This window comes from Trichosurus vulpecula, chromosome 6 (assembly GCF_011100635.1).
Source record: "Trichosurus vulpecula isolate mTriVul1 chromosome 6, mTriVul1.pri, whole genome shotgun sequence".
Classification (NCBI taxonomy): Eukaryota; Metazoa; Chordata; class Mammalia; order Diprotodontia; family Phalangeridae; genus Trichosurus; species Trichosurus vulpecula.
In genome coordinates, this window is record NC_050578.1 from 160,321,085 (window position 1) to 160,327,084 (window position 6,000).

The window sequence follows — 6,000 nt, forward strand, 5'->3', positions numbered from 1 at the left end:
CCATAGCAGGGCTCTCTCTTGACAATTAGTTCAACAGCTGCAACTGGTTTATAGAATTCACTACACAGGAACAATACTTATTATTTGATTATGTCCTGATGGTGACTTTCTCTTTTCTGTAGGTAAATGTTGTAGCTGTTGCCAGCCGACAGTGGTGAGGTTTGATAATAGTAATTAATAATAATAACTAACATTTGTATAATACTTACTATGTTCCAGGCACTGTACTAAATGCTTTACAAATATCATCTCACTTGGTCCTCACAACAACCCTGGGAAGTAGGTGCTACCATTTCTCCATTTTACAGATGAGGAAACTGAGGCAAACAGAGATTTGAGTTACTTTCCCAGAGTCAGCCAGGTAGTGAGTGTGTGTGGTCCTATTTGAATTCAGATCTTCCTGATTCCAGGCCAGGGGCTCTATGTACTTGACTACCTAGATAGATGCCCCAGCTTTTTGCTCTGAAATTATTCTCTAATTGTTTCATGCGTGTTTAGTTTCCATCCCCTAACTGCACGTTCCTAAAGGTAGCAACCGTTTGTATCCCCTCCCCAGAGCATCCATAAGCACACGGCAAATACTGAATAAATGTTTATTGAATGAGTGATTGGTTGAAGTGTAGAACAAAGGACCCTGAATGAATATAGTAAAAACCGGACATGGTCATTTGTTGGGAGTATATTAACTCAGAGCTTACTTTATGGATTAATAATGATGAGATATCAAAAATGTATGAAGGGCTAAATCTGGGTTTCTTAACCTGAGCTCCATGAGCTTTTTTTTTAATTTGATAATTGCATTTCAATATAATTGGTTTTCTTTGCAAGGCTCCATATTAATTTTTTTACATTAAAAAACATGATTCTGAGGAGGGGTCCATGGGCTTTAGCATACTGCTGAAGGGTTCTGTGATACAAAACAGGCTAAGGATGCCTCGTCTAAATGAATCGTTGAATTGTAGGATCTATGAGCTAGGAGGAACTTGAATGTTTTCTTGTCTAACCCTTTCAGTTTATATCTTAAAACACTAAGATGCAGACAGGGAAACTAATTAACTGAGTTCACATAGCTCATTAGTGGTAGAACCAGGACTATGATGTGGGTCCCATGCCTGCCAAACCAGTGCTCCGTCAACTACCCATTGATGTTCTCCAATTCAACAAGTCTTGGTAGCTACTGGAGAGTATAGGCAGTGTAGGGTAGGAGACAGAAAGCTGGTCTCATAGGAAGACCTGAGTTCTAGTCTTGCCTTTGAAACTTACTAGTTTTGTGACCTTAGGCAAGTGCCTTAGCCTTTAAGTGCCCTAGACAAGGCTGAAGAGTGTAAGCTGCAGAGCAAGTGTTGATCCCAGGGCCTATTATAGTAGGCACTTAATTGAACTGAACAGTCTATCAGTTATACCTTATGGTGAATGACTCTCAATTTCTCTTCAGAGAATTTGTCAGGGAGAAGAGAATAGAAGCAAGCGGGCACTGGGTACCAGAGGAAGAGAAAGGGAGAGGACCAACCACCAAATGTCAGGAGAATAATAAAAGAATGAGGAAGCTGTTGGAGAAAGTAGGGTTCTAGACTGAAAAGTCCACTGGGCCTAGAATCCAAAGAGAAATGAATTTTAATCACAACTGTGATAGTTAGTAACAGTGTGAGCGTAGGTAAGTCATACTCTGAGCTTCAGTGTCTTCCTCTATTAAATGAATACAATGATAATCATAATTGTGCCACTATGGCAGAGCCATAACTACTGCTATGCTTTCTATCAAGCCTGGTTTCTGCAGTTCTGTACTAGTTCTGTATGTTAACTATGTGTATAAGGATCTGGTTTTATGTATCTCACGTTATATATGTGGGCATACATACATTTATACACAGCTATATATTGTATCAATAAGTGAGGTCTTGTTAGGACATCTGTGTATTGGGAATTAATTAATGAATCACCCGAATTAATTAATTAAATAATTATTCGGATTAATTAATTAATTGAGAATTCCTCTTCTAAGGAATTTGAGTTGGTATTTCTGTGTGTGTGTGTATGTGTGCGCACGCACGCGTGCGTATGTGCGTGCATGCGCACATGTGGGAAACCCATTAGAGTCTCTGTAAGGCCTTTGACTCCTCACTTGAGAGAATAACTCAGGGCTATTTTCCTGGTATTTGTCACATACTGGACACATATCTTGTGTTAATTGTCATATGTGTTGTATTTTTTCTTTCAACTCTCCCAAATCAACTGAGGTCTCCAACTTTTCTCCCCAGGAATAACCTCAGAGATACAGTGTCCACCTTTGCCCAGAGAGCCCCATAGCACCTGGCATCATAGATCCAACCCTCCATACCCCCCTCATTAGCTAACTTTGAATAAATTATGGAACATCCCAGTACCATATTCTTATCCCCCTCAATGAATTACTAAATTCGAAGACCCTAAAGGGTACATCTGGAAATGAAGGTAATAGCAACACTTCGTATCCCAACAATCACCATCTTGTAACTTCAGAAAAGGAAGCAGCATCTTTAGTACAAATGAAAGATGGCATTTTTCCTTTTCAAAAAAGGGAAATCTAGGAAACCATCTGAAGCTACCACATAGCCTCCATCTGGGTAACTGCCACACCACCACTCCAATCTGGACATGCATTTAGGGGCCTGAAGCATTCCACTCCCATCTGGAAAGGCAACCGTAAACTTTTTTTTTTAAACTAAAGCTTTGCATACATAAGTCTTGAGCATTTGATTTCCTTTCCCTTTCTAGTGTAGATAGTTGCCACGTAATTACTTACTTGGAGGGGCATTTGCCACCAAATGAAAGAATTGAAAAGGTTGGGAGAAGCTTATCCAGACTTCTCGTATATAAGTTCTCCAAACACAGGGAGCCTTCTTTCCGATTGCTGTAGCCAGGGGCCATAATTTAGCTACTGACCTCATGGGATATTATAAGGAAAGTGTTTTGGGAGCCACAAGGCACCATGTAAACTTGAGCTATTACTACATTTCTGTACACACACACACACACTCACACACACTATGCAGAGACACCGCAATCACATGCTTCTGATGGTTAGTTTTTAGACCCTGTATTTTCCTTACTATTTTTTTGATCTGTTTGTTCAAGTTGATTTTAAGAGGTTTCAGGAGTTACCCTATTCATTGAAAGTCTTTGGTAGGTAAGTCTTTCACAACCTCTTTAGTCTAGGAACCTCTCCTCCCTGACAGGTCAAATGAAATTGCAGGAACTTGTTTGCTTGACAAGAAAGGTATCCAAGCAATTCTAAGTCCAGGGGACAAAAAGAGTGGAGAATTAAGTGACAGAGAATAACTATGCTTTTAGAAAAGGTAGTTGAGTAAGGGTTCTGGGGATGCTGAATTCTGTATCTTCAATGAAGGATGCCTACCGGTGTATGATCAATTTGGCTGTGATGATTGATATTGATTATGTAAAATGGTGAAAGGAAAGGTCTGGCCATGTTGCAGACTACTTAGATTGCTGCATATAGACATGACCTGAGAATAGATTTGTTTGATTCCAACCAAGGGAGCAGGCAGAGGACTATGGATGATAAATGCTAATTGCCACCATGAAAGAGTTTCTGCCTAGCTTATATAGCAGGATCTTCTTTGAGTGCCAAACATACTGGACTAGCATAGCATATATTTGCATTTTAGTCTTGACTTTGTGACTTGTGACCTTGTACATGTGAGCTTGCATGATTCATTTCACCCCTAGGGGTCTCATTTTCTTGATCCATACAAAGATGTTAAAATCAAAGGTCCTGTGTAGCTATTGAAATGTACAGTCCTTCTGTCCTTCAGCGTCTCACAGCTCCTAACCATTTCCCCCGAGGCAACAAAATACAGAGAAAAGAGTATTAGATTTGTCATCAGAAGACCTGGATTCAAATCCTGGCTCTGTTATTTACTACTTATGTGACTCTCGACCCCAATTTCTTACCTGTAAAATGAATGGATTGAACTGGATGACCTCTAAAGTTCTTTGTTATTCAATCATTTCAGTTGTGTCTGACTCTTCATGACCCCATTTTGGGGTTTTCTTGGTAAAGATACTGGAATGGTTTGCCATTTTCTTCTCCAGCTCATTTTAAAGATGATGAAACTGAGGCAAACAGGGTTAAGTGACTAGCCCAGGGTCACACAGCTAGTAAGTGTCTGAGGCTGGATTTGAACTCAGAAAGATGAGTCTTCCTGAATCAAGGCCAGGTACTCTGTCCACTGTCCACCTAGCTCCCCTAAAGTTCCTTACACCTCTAAATCTGTGATTTTAGGGTCCTTAATTTTTAATTCTCTAAATAAAGTACCCTTGAACTTTAAATTTACAGCTTAGAAACTTCAGTAATTCTTGCAGCCAGATGCTGCATATGCTACTGACATTAGATCAGTATTGCAGCCAGATGCTGCTTTACTAGCCAGATGCTGATCACAGCTGAGGTAATTTACCTTCTTGCTTGAGGGGTCTAGTATTGAGAATCAAGTGTGAGATTGGGCAGATTGGTGTGGCAGCTTTTATCTCTATGTCTAGGATGCTTAGATTTGATATGTCTTAAAGTGGGCTGTTCTTTCCTGACATATGTGATAAGGTGACAGGACCAGTCTCCTGCCATGGTACAATGGGGGCACATGAATTCAACTATAGTTACTTCTCAAAAAGAATGAAAGGGAACAGGAAAGAATAATTGAAATAGATTGACTTGTTCATTGAATTGCTATTCAATGAGTATACGCTCCAGAGTAGGAATGAATTTGCAATTCTTTCAGTTCAGTTCTCAGGTATGTCTTATATGTTAGTGTGACCATCTCTGTGGCAACATGTGATTCTAGAATCTCTTCTCAACCATAACCACAGAAAGTCTAGTTATATTACAGTTAGAGATAATGAGAGGGCTGTCTTTAGTTGCTTCTTAGATTCCCTAGTCATTGAGAAGGACCCTGTCTTTCCCTTGTCTCTTGCTTCCTAGTGAAGCAGAAAGAAGAAAGAGTTAGAAGGTGAGATGATCCCCTGCTATTATAATATGATATAATATAATATAATATAATATAATATAATATAATATAATATAATATAATATAATATAATATAATATAATATAATATAATATAATATAATACCGCACTTACATGAAGCCCTTTTCAAGAGTATTCCCTCCCTTCCCCCAATCATTGGTTTTCTTTCTAGTTAAATCTTTATCTGTCTTTGAGGTTTATAAGGTCTTTAAGGTTTATAAAACCTTAGTTCTAGTCTCTCTTCTAATCAATAGTTGGGTATAGTGAAAATCAAATTTTCATTCAGTTGTTCATTCAGAAGTATTTCAGAGCCATCTGCTCTGATACAGACTGCCTTCTCTTAAAGAGTCCCTTGAGATACTGCGTTGCTCTAGATGGGGCAATTTGATTTCATATATGCTACTGACATTAGATCAACTTCTCTTGCTCCTGCCCAACATTCAACTCCACTCTAAGGGGGAAGATGCAGGAAACTTGGAAGTTGGAGACCTGAATTTGAATCCCAGTTTTAGAGCTTATGCACTAAATCTGTGTGTGAAACTCAGTTTCATGTTCTAGAAAACACTTGTACTACCTACCTCCCATTGTTGGAAGGAAGGCTTTTTATAAAGTTTACAAAGCTTTAGGAATCTGAACTATTATCAGCATCTCATTCTAAGAAGAAATGCAAAGTGGTGAATGTGGTGGCCTGTCACATTCTTTTGCTTACCCACTGCTGCCATCTTATACCCTGTCTGTTTCCTGTGCCCCCATGCCTTCAGTATGCTTTTTTATTCCATCTCCTACGTATTGTATTCCCTTTGGTCTTTCGAGGTCCAGCTCAGGTTGTCAATGCCTCTATTAAGGTTTCCCTGATACCATTGAGGTAGTTTCTCCACAAATCTCTCATGGTACTTTTCCATCTCTTCCAGAAAGATTACATTTGATTATTATTATTGTTGAGTCATTTTTCAGTTGTGTCCAACTCTTTGTGACTCATTCA